This window comes from Anser anser (assembly GCF_964211835.1).
Source record: "Anser anser genome assembly, chromosome: Z".
Lineage (NCBI taxonomy): Eukaryota > Metazoa > Chordata > Aves > Anseriformes > Anatidae > Anser > Anser anser.
In genome coordinates, this window is record NC_139723.1 from 77,663,084 (window position 1) to 77,677,569 (window position 14,486).

General features: G+C 51.3%; 1 protein-coding gene across 1 annotated transcript in view; it reads left to right on the top strand.

Annotated features, from left to right (window-relative positions):
- The first annotated feature begins 13,379 nt into the window (after positions 1–13,379).
- Positions 13,380–14,486, top strand: part of ATOSB (atos homolog B) — a 37,066-nt gene continuing 35,959 nt past the window's right edge. Inside the window, exon 1 of the mRNA XM_083816813.1 lies at positions 13,380–13,399. The gene's annotated coding sequence lies outside the window, so the exon portion shown is untranslated. The remainder of the gene's footprint in view (positions 13,400–14,486) is intronic.

Genomic DNA, 14,486 nt, shown 5'->3' on the forward strand with positions numbered 1-14,486 from the left:
ATTGGTTCAGGATCACCTGCTGTTCGATAGGAAGGTTATAAATGGGTGGTCCCTGACTTACTGCAGCTTGCCAGCTGTTTTATACGTGCCAATTTGTTATAGTTTCTCTGTTGAAAGAGCAATCCCATAGATATATTTGCACGCTAAGTAAACTGTGTTTTCCTCTGCTTTTCTTGCTCTTATGCCTATTTTGAATTTTGTATTTCTACTGCTTTAGAATGGATCAAACTGAAACCTGGTGTGTAGCAAACCCACAGGGGCTTTATTTTAAATCAAAAGCTTTAGATCTGTTAAACGATTTTTCTGTTATGCAACTGACAAAAAAAAAATCATCTCAGACCAGGTTTTTGGGGCTAAGCTCTAAAGATAAGGAAATAAAAATGCTTTTAATTTACCCCATGACGTTTGGCAGGAACTGAGTGCTGAATATAGACTAAGCAGTGGATTGATATTCCAGTATTGGGGAGCACCACTCAGATTTCGCTGTAAAAGCAACAAGCTACTAAGCTGGCTTTCACTGGTATTTCTGTTCCGTTTATTCACTAATAAAATGTAACATTTGCAGAACACCTAAGTGATTGCAGGATCTTTTTCACAACACTCCATGGCATCCTACCTGTGGGGGGGAAACATTTCAATAGTATCTTGGAGTGCAGCTTTCCATAGAGTGGATCACAGCAGACAGTCAGTGCAGTAGCAGTAGAACAACGCATACTTGCACTGGAAGTAGCCTGTAATTACCTCCATTATATTTAAACCAAGATGTTGCCTTTAACATTCTGAAATGCTCAACCTGGAAGATAACTGTGAAATTTTAAAGGCCTGGAAGTGGATAGGACTTCTGCCTCATGTTCTACCCAAAGGAGTGCACCTTCATGTCATGCTGCAGGGCAGAGAGGTGAACAGGGCAGTGAGAGACAGCAATCCCCATCAAACAACCAGCCAAGCTTTGGGCTGCATCTTCACGTATCTTCTTTCCTTTGTCCCCAGCTTGGCTTTTCCTAAAGATGACTTGATAAATCTGGAAGTGACAGTGATCTGTCAATTTAAGGCATTAACCACTGGCTTAATTTTAACCAGAGGCTCCCCCCGCACTGTTCAACCTGTCACCATGCCTGAGTCTTTCCTTTTGGCATGCTCCCTAATGTCCCACTTTGGCCCTTCAAAACACTCTCTGCAGCCATTTCCCCACATAGCATGGGCACTTGGGTAGGGTTTAGTCTTTGTGCCTCAATCTTCCATCCACAGAATGGAGATTGTGACAATTATTAACGGAGGAGGTATTAAAGATAAGGGGTTTCCTGAAGATAAATACATTAGCAAAGATGGGAAGCTCAGACACTCTCACCACATAACCATATCAGACAGATAGCACAAAGAGATCTGCCAGCTTTTAGATTACAAATCCCTGTTCAAAAGGCTGGAGAAGCAAGAAGCATCCTTTTATCTCAGGGAAAAAACCCTCTGTGTAACAGGGCAGCTTCCATGGGAACTGACCTCTCAATTACAGCTGCTCACAGAAAAGTCTTTCAAACACTCATGCAGGAGTCAACAGAAATGAACTCATTTCTCAGGCAACGATCCCAAGCATCCCAAAGACAACATTTCTTGTTCATATTGGGGCTCTTCGTCCTTGAGCACACATGGGCTGTCATGCGCAGCGTGATGTCTCTATCTGACCAAGCAGCGAGCAGCTAAGCCAGCAACACAGGGTTTCTGTAAAATAAAAACCCTGACAGGGGATATTTTCCCAATATCTGGTCATCTTAGGTCTTGATACGTGCTAGGATTGGTGCTCTCTGACAGTGAACCTTCATTTGGCCAACACGGACACTGCCACTATTGCTGTTCCTCCAAAAACAGGTGCCTTAACGTATCCATGAGCTGAAGGATGTTCAGGTGCTCTGAAAGCCTTGCCTTAAACTCAGATGATCTTTCTGACCAGCAGAAATACTCCCACTTAAGCCATATTTATTCTTGGCTAAGTTTTATCCTTGAGTAGCTCCCCTTGGCACAGATCTGCCATCTGTGGTGGGGAGCTGGGAACCTCTGGAGTCCGAAGCACTGTCCCTGTGGCCACAGAGCAACCTTTTCACAAACTCTTTGGTGATCTGCTCCAGTGATATACAGGAATGAGTCAGCAGCTACCATCTCCAGCCTATACGTATTCATGCTCTTCTTTATCCTCCTTCCAACTTCACCTTTCAACTTAAGCAGGGTTTCTCCCTTCCTAGTATTTACCTACTAGGTGTTTTTGTAGGCAACTAGCCCATCTCCTCTCCCCATTTTCCTTTGCCAGACAAAAAAAGACATCTTTTCCACTGGCTCTGACTGTATGATCTCTGCTTTGTAGCTCTTTCTTTCTAAGTTAACTCTTTTCAAATACGGATGGCATGTGTTGTACACAGCAGGCCACATGGATATCAGACCAGTATTTCCTGAGGTTGGTGTCTCACATTCAATGTGTGGTTTGTGAGATGGTCACCTTTTGATTTAATAGGAACATGCAACACCCTTTGTGCTATTTCACACTCCTCTTTGATCTGATTCACATTTAAATGGAGCTGTGGCTTCCCTGTTATAAAGGAAGAAAGAGAAAGAGAGAAAGGGAGAGAGAACAACTATTTCACTTTAAAGAAATCACACATTTTGCTTTTCCAAGAGGAGGTGCTTTTATCTTGGAAAGGTGCACAAGCCCTCACCCCAGACAGGCTTGTTTCCTGCCTTACAGCTGTGCCTTCAGTTTTTGTTCTGTTCATGTTAACAGGAGAAGTTTGAGGAATACAGAAGATTATTCTTCAATAGAAAAGCCTAGAGGGAAAGCTTTCCTCTTGCTTTTGTAGTTTTTATTCATTGAAGAGGAATATTTGCAGAGAGAAAAGATGAGCTATTTGTCAAAGCTAAAGGAAAAATTGTTGGCAAATACAGCCCAAGCGATGGGCTCTGAGGAAGAAGCACCACGAGACTGCAGAGGATTCCTCTGTCTGCTTGCCCTGCTTCACCATCCCAAGAGCAGAGTGAAAAGCTGTGGAGTTGCTCACCTTCTAGCACAGAGTGTCACAGGTGTAAAGGAGACCATGCTACCCCTTGGGGTTACTGGGTCCCTCTTGCTTTGCTGGGGTCAACCAGCTGGAATTTCTTCCCTTTGGTGTGATTTCATACCACAGCATATATGTTGTCTGAGAGCAGCAGGGAGAGAAAGGGGCTTCCATACTAAAACAAAAGATGCCTCTGTAAGACACATGGGACTGCATTTATGAACAATATGGGTTTTGTCAGAGGATTTTTATGGTGCTCTTGTAAAATTATTTCCTAGAACAATAAAGTACATAGCAAGGAAGGGCCAAGCTCCCACAGCTTAACAGAACCAGCAGCCTTCTAGAAGTAGCTGGCTGACTGACATTTCTTCTGCTAACAGGCTAGTGAACCCTCCACGCAGGTGTCCATAGGTGCTGCAGTCCAAGCGGCGTGCACGTGTGCCGCCAGCTACACGAAGAACAGGGGAAAGCAGTCATGCAGGCAGCCATGCAGGCAGGCTCACCCTCCTCCTTCCTGCACACACACATCCAGCTTTCAGAGCTGCGATAGCAGAATAAAAATAAATAAATGAATAAATAAATAAATAATAATAATAAAAAAGCCCCTTTGTGAACACCTTCTGCCACCAGTCTCCTTGCAGGGGTGTGCAGAGAGCAAGCATTTTGCAATGCTGTCCTCCCAGGTTTGCCCATGAGTCTCACTACTATCACATTTTGACTCCTCCTTTTGTCCCTTTTTCCAAAGGATTTGAAATTAAAAAAAAAAAAAATCCAAATAAAGTAAAACGCGAAGATAAGAGAAGCCCTTCTGCTTCATTAAACGCCCATGCACCACCTAGCACTCTGCTGCTGACTGTTGCAGGTTAACACAAGATTTAACATATCTGTGTCCACAATGCTGCCTGGCTGGCAACTGTGGGGCACTTTCCTTCATAACAGAGCCAGCTGCAGGTGAAGATAAGTCACAGAAGATGTAGTACGACAGCCTGAAAGCTGCTGTTTTTGTGGATCGTAACACTTTATTACAGAGGTTGCTGGACTTCACTGTGTATCCCTGGTGGTAGGTGCAAGAGGATGGGTTTTGAAAGAATAATAAAAATAGAAAATCTTCTCAAAATCTTCCCCAGGAGCTACTTGAATAACATCTGTTTGAACAAGATGAGTTTCCCTTAGGGACTATTTCTCTATACTGTTGGCTGCATCTTTGAATGAAATATAGTGATAAACAGCAAATGCAAAAGCAGAATTCAAACTGTAACTAACAACCTGAAATTTTCTCTGTTTCTTGGTCTGGGTATTATCATTATATGATAATTATATGATATATTACATCATATTATATTATATTATATCATAGAATAATAGAATATCCTGAGCTGGAAGGGACCCGTAAGGATCATCGAGTGCAACTCCTGGCACCACACAAGTCTACCCAAAAATTCAGACCATGTGATACATCACATATGCATATGATATATTGCAACCAGAACAGCCACCTTTCAAGAGCTCTTTAAGTCTTCCAATAGTTGAGGATTAAAAAAAAAATTAAAAATAAATAAAAATTAAAAGTGGAAAATACTGCTCTTTCAACTTAATTTTCTATTATAAAATGACTAAAAAGACCTTGCTCCATGCTAATGGAAGTCCAACCCAGCTGGTTACATAAAATTGTTTATGGAAATCAGCAAAAGGTGGAGAGAAATAACCTGGCACAGATATGGTTGTTTAAACATTAGAGCTGAGATAAGGGGTCTGCAAGGATCCTGCCACCGTCAAGGTTTGCCTTGGCAGCAAGCTGTGGAAGCGGAGGAGTCCCTGGGTGCTGGGTTGTAGCTGCCAGCCCCACAGAGATTCTTTCTGTGGGGTACTGCATAGGGCAGCCCCAAACCTCACCATAATGCCTCGAGCCCTTTGCGATATACCATGATTTGAAGCCATCCCACAGCTCCCCTGGGAGACTTGTCCAAAACTACACAAAGGGAAGGAGCAGAGGCCACCAATATCTCCAGCCCCCGCACCTCCACCCTGAACAGTGTCCACATTACCCAGGGGCTATCATTCCCCCCTCGCTTCCCTTCCTTCTCATCTCAGAGAATCCCAGAATCCCGAAGTGGCTGAGGTTGGAAGGGACCTCTGGGCCCATCTGATCCAAACCCTGCTCAAGCAGGGACACCCAGAGCCTGTTGCCCATCTGCCTGAGGGGTGCTCAGCTGAAGCATCTCCCAGAGCCTACCAGACCACTGAGGAAATTCTCACTGAGGCAATGGCCACAAAAGAAAAATAATCCCAGAGAAAAAGGCAGCAGCAGGGTAACACCACTGGGATCAGGTCAAGAGGAGCAGCAGAAAGCAGGGTGATGTAGGAGCGGATGGAGAGCACCTCAGGTCTAGTCTTCCTTCACCTACAGGGAAGTATCTTTCCCAGTATGCTGAGATGACTGTCCTCATTTGTGTAGTTTCTCACACCTGAGCAGAGAAACCACACAGCGTGGAGTGACATCCACCAGTACAAGCTGAAAGGGTCATGACAGAGATGCTCAGCAGAAGGTGAAGCCATGGTCCACCCATCTGGACCAAACCCTGCCCTTGCCAAATTAACAGCTGGGGGTCTAAGGCTTGCCAGGAGGCAGAGGTGTGTCTCCAATGTGTATAAATAAGAAGCCACCAGGAAACAACCTACATGAAACGACATTTGCTTAGCCCAAAGCATTTTTGTACAGTACCAGCTTTGCTTTCCAGCCCTTTATACTTCCTGCTAAGCGATAAAGTCAAGATCCCAAGTGCATGCACTCAACAGAGACCCTACAAGCTTTTTCTTAGGGTCCCAGTATCCTGGCCAAATTCCAGTTCGGTAATTAGATCATGATTAGGTAATTGTTTGCATATGCCATTCCTCTTCCCTGGGGAGCCTGGCTCTAAATTATTTGATGCTTTCAGGACTTCTAGTCATTAGCAAAGCTGTTTCCCTTGCCCATGGGAGACCAAATGCTGGTGGAGCTTGGGGAATGGCTCCACTGAGCATGGGCTGCCATGGGTAGGATGGGTATTGCCCGTGGTAATCAGTGATCCTCCTGACATTTGGGCAAGGATGCTCATTTTGCAAGCCTGCTCATAAAGCTGAGGTGTGAGCAGTAGGACCCCAAAGTGGGAAGATGAACCCAATGTCATTGCTATGCTTAGTGGGTGGGGAAGAAACAGATTGGCAGAGCCACTTAGACATGCTGGGGATCATTTTGTGGTTTACAGATTGAAATTCTTAACGACACTCATTACAACTTGTTTGTTTCCAGATGCTGTTTGCTTTCATGTTCAGAGTTACATGCATTTACATGGAAAATTCTGCCTGGAAAAATGCTGAGTACTGGCAACTGCACAAGTTTAGAAAAAGTCAGCATCCGAAATGCAGGAAATTTTAGGTAGATGCCATAATTTTTTTCCTGTGTTTTGATCCTTAATTGCTGGCTGTTTATACTCCAAGCAATATTTGCGTACACACAAACAAAGCTGCTGATTGCTTGCAAAGATACCCAGTGTTTTCCTTCCATCCCAGGATGTTTCATTCATCATCTGCCTGTCGCCCTACCCAGCAATTCCTCTCTGGCCAGCAGCTCTCTTTCAGCTATCACCTCCTGTTCCCAACTGGTGGCACCGGTGCCGTCTTCCACATTCAGAAGCCACTTGAAAAACGAGCCTTGGCTGACACATCCACAGGCTGGTTACAGCCTGCAGCATCCACAGCAAGCCTGACTGGCAACAAAAAGCCAGATTTTCTGGCACCATGGCCCCATGTGTAAAGCAGAAACAACACAGAAGAAACCATCCCTATCTGAATCCACCTTCCTTTAAGGCAGCCAAGTTTCTGTAGAAGTCTCCCATGATACTACCAAGCAGCCTAAGTGCTGCTTCTGTGTGCAAGCATCTGCTCCATCAGCATCCAGCAGCAATAAAGCACATCCTTTCCCTGCAGGATGTGCGTTGGTGTTGAAAGCCCCAGAGCCAAAGCTCTAACCTAATGTGTTTCTTGGGGGTTGCTTGCAATCTGAGGGTTTATCACAAGGCTGCCCAGTTTGGGTGCTATTTAGGGAGAGTTTCTCCCTGTGGCCTCATCAGTTTAATGCTGACAGGGTGAATTTGTGGTTCAAAGTCTCTAACTGCTCCTTAGGTAGTAAGTTTTAATGCTAATTATGTCTGCATGTAGGGATGGAGGAGCCAGGATCTCTACCCTACCTCAGCTTCCAAGAAGAAAGAGCAGAGATTTTCTGGTGCTTATGTCAATGGTTTTGACTTTCCCAATAGCAGGAAAATTGGGTTGTGATGCACACTGGAGTCTCTGGCCAAAAGCAGAGCAGAGAGCACAGCTGGGAGCAGGCAGCAGTCTCGCAGAAGCAAACTGAGCCAAAGAAACTTTCTCTTTGCACTCAGGGTTTGCTCAAAACTCATCCGTGCACCTTCTTCCTTGCCATCAGTGCTGAATGCTCTCAGCCTCATCCCTTCTACATTTTTGTATGCTCATATGGCCACCTAGCTGTTTGCAGAGGTGGGATGTACCAGTGCCTTGACCGTGAAGTGAATCAGGAGGCGCTTTTTCTTGACATTGCATTTGTGTAAACCTGTACAACTGCCCCACTTTCCTGTGAAGCTCCTGAGGACATTTTCTATCCCCTTCTTGGTCCTCTTGCTGTCCCAATGCACAGTTAGAGGGCGAGCAGGTATTTTTTTCTCCCTCACTTGTCACCACAGGGACAATGACCATGTTTTCCTTCAGTTCTGTGTCCTCCCAGTTTGTTCCCTCGGTGTCCTTCACAGCAGGCACCCCCTCAGCTTTCTGTGAGATCCCCTCTGGGTCAGGATTCAGCAGGGCAAATGCAGGTGTCGGCAGCATGGGTGTCTGTCTCTGGGCTCTTTCTAATCTTCTTCTACAAAATCAGTGCAAACACCTCTCAGGAACAGTTGCCTTCACCATCCAAAACGTTTTCAAACTAAGTTAGGTGCCCAGAAAGTACCTACTTCTCTCCACTGACTGTAAAGGGAGCCTGGGGTCCTTACAAAGGCCCTTTTCCCAGCTGAATGCCTGAACCAGGCTGACACGGTCCTAATGAAAAAGCACACAAAGCTGCTGCATTTGTCTTCCAGCTCTCCCTGCTCTTCATCCTCTGCTTCTCTTTATCTCCACAGCCTCCACCATCCCTCCACGCCCATCTTGCAATGATCCCCAAATCTGAGCTGCCTCCTTAGCTCAGCCAGCACACTGAGATCCTCATGGTGCTGGATGACTTCTTTTCATTTTCCCCCGGCATTTCATCTCCCTTGGCATTGTCTCTACCTGCTGCCAGGCCTCAGGCTGCTGGATTTGCCTTTTTGCTGTGAGCCTGCACGGCAGCCGCTGGAGCACAGCCTCTGGGGAGCGTGGAGCTGCTGCAGTAACTCAGTCCGCAATGGCTGAAATACGCTCTTTGCCTGATTAAATCTGAACAGGGATTAGTAGTGGAGGAGGAAAGGGCTGCAACTTTAATTCATGAATGTTATCCTCTTTCCTTCCCTCACCCACTTAGCAGCAGAGTAGATGCCTGGCTGCGGAGCAGCACGTATATTAGAGGTACAGGGACCCCCGTGCTCCCTGTGTGCTTATTCCAGCTGCTGCCTCTTCTCACAGAGGCCTCCCCTGCAAACCCCCTGTACCAAAACCTTGCCACAATACACTGGTGGAGGTGAAGTGGTGGCTCCTGAGCCAGCCATGTTGAGCTAGATGCCAGCTGCTGGAAGTAGCTCAGTCCTATGGAGCATGTTTAGGCTGCACAGCCTGGGGACAGGTACCCTAAAAGCAGCCTAGTGCCTCCCACCGCTGTGCAGCCACTGGCACCCAGGACGAGATTGTCATGGTCTCTGCTTGACCCGGCCCTTGGGCTTTCACATCCCTGAGCTTTGCTGATTAAACCTACCCTGGCTGTGCCAACAACAGTGCCCTTTTGCCTCCACAGCATGGGTATGGTGGCCAAGGGACTCAACAGCATAAGCTGCATCATCAGGTGATGTTTATCAGCACTAGGTCATTTGGCGAATATGCGTTTTTTCCTCTCTGAAATGAAATCAAGCCAGCTCTGCTCACAGGGCTTTGTCATGCAGATCTAAACGTGAAACGCAGCCCTCAAAGCCAGAAATTGCTCTGGGGAGCCCCAGACCACTTTCCAGGCATTGCTGCAGCATCTTCCACCGGTGCCATGCAAAGCCCGCAGGCGAGGGGCCTGCCTCCCCCATGGCACTGCTCTCCTTTGCTGGTGCTCCAAAGCTGGTGAGACTCAACCAGGAGCCCTGTACGGGCAGCTGGTGGGGATTTTTGTGATGTTTAAGTCTCAGTCCTCCTGAGAGCCCAATGAGGGACTGGGTGTGTTCACTGAAATGAAGGGCTGGCAGGAGAGGGGCAGAGCCAGGCACCGGGAGCCGAAGGGGTTCAGCAAGAGTGGTTTCTTCTTGGGCATCCCCACACATCTGGGTGTGTTTGCACATCTGGGCACTTTCAAGTTGTGATGTTCAGCAAGACCTGAACCCATTAGTGGCAGCAGTTAGCACATCCCCTCCTTCAAATCTGCTCCTCTGCTCCATGGGCTCCTCCCGACCTTGTTTGCTCTGTAGATGCAGATGTGCTTAAGATGCAGAGAGGATAAGATGAACTGTTCGGTGAGGCTTTTCTCCAAAAACTGGGAGCAGTCCCTACCCCAAAGATTTGGTTTTAAGACAAAGGTACAGTGCCTGAAATACAGGGTCCTGCCATGATGGGAAGGGTTAGGGTTGCCCAATGCCTGGATTTAGGATGTCAAAACTCGTATTACTGTACTGCAGAATGAGGGGTAAGCATGCTCAGCGTGAGATCTGCTTTTAAATCCAAAGGAAATGGTGGTTGGTGCAGGCCACTATTAAGGACTAACACATCAGCAGCATTCTCACGTGTCCCTGCTAGAGATGAGCAAACGGAAGAAGGGGAAGGGAGCGCATCAGGATGGCATCAATCCAGCAGCAAGGGCACAGGCAGCAGCTTTGGTTGCCCCATGGACATGGGTAAATCGCAGGCTGGGCCAAGCACCACCAGGAAGATCCAGTGAATTATTCCACATGGGAATACGGTGAGCCCCGAGAGGTGAGACCTGATACCAAAGGAGAACCCCCACCGCATCGTGACTTTGTAAAAACGCTGTCACAGCCCCCTGCGTGTCCCTGCTCCCCGTGGAGGGCAGGGAAGAGCCCGTCGCTCCCCGTGGCCGTCTGTGCTGGCTCCTTTCCCCCTTTCGGCACTGCTCCTCCTTGCTCCGAGCTTCTCCTCCCACGGCTCCGGGCAGCTCCCTGCTGAAAATAAGCTGGGCTGGACTGCCACCTGGTGCCAACAGGCAGCATCCTCTGACCCAGCACGGCGAGGGAAGGCATTTCCAGCGACCCCAAAGGGTCGGGAGGAACCCCAGGGTCCCCCCAGCTTCCAGATGGACCCACGGAGCTCGACCCCTGCCCGGCAGCCCCCTTTGGGACCCCGCTCACCCACCACAGGGGAACATCCCTCCTAGCCACCAGCCGCCACCGAGCCCTGTGGATGGGGCTCAGCCAAAATCTGAGCCAACAGGCACCCCCTGGCCCCAGTGGGAGCATTTCTGCATGGCCTCCACCACTGCCACCCTGCCAAGATGACGTTGAGGGGATGTTTGCCGAGTGCTATCGTGGCTAACACGGCCCCGACGTCACCGCGTGGCGCCGGGCAGCCCTGGCACGCACCGGCACCGGCACAGCCGGCGGCTTGCAACAGATGCTATCTGGGTTGGTAAACTGAGTTTATCAGCTCCTCCCTTGTTTTTTTTTTTTTTTTTTTTTTTAAAGCCAGGTAGGAAGGAAAGAACACGTCTCTGCACGGACACAGCGGTGGGAGATGCTGGGGCATGGGAGAACAAGCCTTCCTGCATCTGACATGGGCATGGTGCTGCTCTGCCACAGATGCCTGCACCACTTGCACCCTGTCCAGAGCCATCCCTGGTGCCATCCTTAACCCAAAGCACCAAATTCCCACCTCCAGGCTGGGCCTGGCTGATGCTAGGAGCTGCTCCCCCATGTCTTCAGGCTCAGCGATGTCCAAGGATGGAGCGAGGATTTTGTGTGCCCCAAAGGAGAGAGGTGCACAGGGGTCATTTCCCCAGTGAGCTGGCATGTATGTGCTGGGACTGGGTAGGTCGAGTTGGACTTAATGATCTTGAAGGTCTTTTCCAAGCTAAATGATTCAATTTTGACCCCAGGTGCTGTTCCAGCATTGGGTATGAGGTTGCAGCTGGGCACCCCTGAGCACCACTGCCAAGGGACAGGCAGGGACAGCCCCAGCCCAACCTTCTGCTCAGAGCAGGACATAACCAGCCCAGCCTGGCCCTAACACCACTGCTCATTAAAGCGGCATCAGATCCACCTTTGTGGTAGTGCTGTCAGACCCCCCCTTTCCTGCACGACTCTGAGTCCCAGCAGGCACCCCCAATTCGGGGCAAGGCAGCTCCCAAGCTCGCTTGGGGTGACTTCAGCTGGGTTGCACCCCGATCCCTGCTCCAAGCCACACAGGGAGGACTTCCCGCAGGTGCCGCAAGGCAACGCCACTCCTGCCCCCTCTGAGAGAGGAGGAGGGCCGCTTGGGGATGATGCTCTTCGTGCCTGAGTCACCTGCAGCCTTACAGACGTTTCGGTTGAACAGGTAAATGAGCTCGGTGCTGGAGGCTGGGAGGGAGAAGTCCTGCACAGCCGGCTCCTGTGGGGATGACCAGGGGCTCTGGTGCAGCACCACGGGGTGTTGGGTCCAGCATCGCCTCCAAGCACCGTGATGGCTGGTCCTACCAGCTCATCCAAAATCTACTGTGATCCCTTCCTGGCTGAGCCCCAGGTCCATCTGAGCCCATCCCTCGCCCCGTTCCTGTATCTCTTTACCTACACGCAGCCGGCCTGGCTGCCGGCATGGGGCGAGGCGCTGGCTCCAACGCGGCACTTTCTGGATTATGAAACCCACCCACACCAACGAAACGCGCGTGTGCACGGGGAGGTCACCTTTCCGTGATGCCAACTAAAACCTCGGCAGGAGCCTGGCTGGTGTCAGCCTGCTAGCTCCCGGCAGCCTGGCAAACCGGCCGGGCTGCTTGGCAGGGCACTCACCCAGTGATGAACTCACCCTGCCGGCACCTCGCCAGCGTTACCCTTCAAAGGGAAGCCCTGCGGGCAGCGGGGCTCCTGACGGAAGGACGTCGTGGCGCCGCACGCTGCCCGGGACACCTCATCTTCCTGGGGAAACACCCCGCTGCCGGCCCTTACAGCGGGAGGGACTCCGAGAGACCGTCAATGATGGCATGGAGCCGTGTGCCAGGGATGGACATCACTCCCTGTGCACAGGGGTGGGATGGGTCATGCGGGACCCTTCCCCTCTCCCCATCTCCTCTGAGCCTCTGGAGGTTTTCCGGCCGTTCCCCAAAGCCCCGCAGTCCTGTTCCTGTGCCCGTCCATCACCAAATGGCCCCGATGGAGGTTGTGGGCAGGGAAGCAGAGCAGAGAGGATGAAAAATCAGAATGTGCCTGTCCGGAGAGCGACCCAGAAAGGGTTAGGCAATGCTCTCGCCCCACCAAGCCTGTTAGCATGATCTCTGGCGTCCTGCTCCTTAATCCTGCTTTTGGAGCTGAAGTCGTGCTTTAAAAACCAGAGGAGGTTGCTAAGGGACAGCGTGCTCGGCAGGGACATCGCTCGCAAACCCTAAGCGCTCCGAAGCGGGAGGTAAATAACTTGGGGCATTATTAATCCTCCGCTGCCCACACAATGCACAGAGATGTATTATTCCTGTCGAGGACAAAGGAACCCACATCTCCCCACAGCCAAGGAGCTGAACCAGCAGATCGTTTGGATGGGGCTCGGCGGTGACTGAAGCTGTTCCAGTTCAGTTCCTGCTCAGGCCGATAATGGCTCATTAACCATTTGCTAATGCCGAGCTCGTTTCGGCCGCTTCCAGCTGCGAACACAGCCCGTGCCGTGCCCACCGAGTGGCTCCAGCCCATGGGGCGCTTCCACAGCCTCTGAAACGTCCCCCACGGGACAGAAGGGGACAATTTTGCCACGTAGGCAGCCCCTGCTGTGACCGAGTGGGGGAACCCAGACGGGCTCTTCCTCCCCGAAACCAGCACCTGCACGTGGCAAGCGTGAAACGCCCCGTGCTGGCCCCAAACCTGCTGGTTTTAGGGCAGCACCACGGCCGGCTGAGCAGCAGGGACAGCTGTGGGCTGATTCACGCTGCATTTCCTCCACACCTCCCTCAAACCCCTGCGATTTCTGCATGGAGCTGCCCAGGCCGGCAGCGGGCTCGTCCCACTCAGGTCTGGTGTCACGAGGGGGTTTGGGGCGCTTTGGTGGGGCTGTGTCTGTGGGGACGGGGACACCCACGGGGCTGCGCCTGGGGGAGGTCACATCGGTGGGGCTGGGGGGTGGTGTGTGTGGGGTGGGAGGTCTGTGGGCCAGGAGGCTAAGCCTATAGGGCCAGGACATGCCATGTCCATGGGGTGGGTGTCTGTGGGGTGGGTGTCTGTGGGGCTGGGGGTCTGTAGGGCAGGAGGCCAAGGCTGTGAGGCCAGGACATACCATGTCCATGGGGTAGATGTCTGTAGGGTGGGTGTCTGTAGGGTGGGTGTCCATGGGGGTGGGTGTCCATGGGGTGAGTGTCTGTGGGGCCAGAGGCCTGTTGGACAGGAGGCCAAGCCTGTGGGGCCAGGACACACTGCGTCCTTGGGGTGGGTGTCTGTGGGGCCAGAGGTCTGTAGGACAGGAGGCCAAGCCTGTGGTTTTGGGACATGCCGTGTCTATGGGGTGCATGTCCATGGGGTGGGTGTCTGTGGTGGTGCCATGGATCTGTGGGACAGGAGGCCAGGTCTGTGGGGTCAGGACAGGTGGGTGTCCATGGGGTGGGTGTCCACGGGATGGGTGTCCGTGGGGGGGGAGTTATCTGTGGGGTGGGTGTTTGTGGGGTTGGGGCTCTGTAGGGCAAGAGGCTAAGTCTGTGGGGCTGGGACACCCTGTGTCTGTGGGGTGGGTGTCTGTAGGGTGGGTGTCCATGGAGCTGGGGCTCTGAGGGGCAGGAGGCCAAGCCTGTGGGGCCGGGACATGCCACGACCATGGGGCGGGTGTCCGTGGGGCAGATGTCCATGTGGTGGGTGCCTGTGGGGTGAGTGTCCGTGGGGTGAGTGTCAGTGGGGCGGGTGTCTGTGGGGCGTGTGTACGTGGTGCCAGAGCCCTGTGGGGCAGCAGGCCAGCCCTGTGGGGCCAGTACATGCGGTGTTCACGGGGTGGTGCCCGTGGGGTGCGTTTCTGTGGGGCCTGGGCCCTGTGGGGCCGCCTCAGGGGTTTTGGGGTCACTGCGACAGCAGCGCCCCCCCCCCTCCTTCCCCCCCTTCTCCCCCCTCCCCCCCT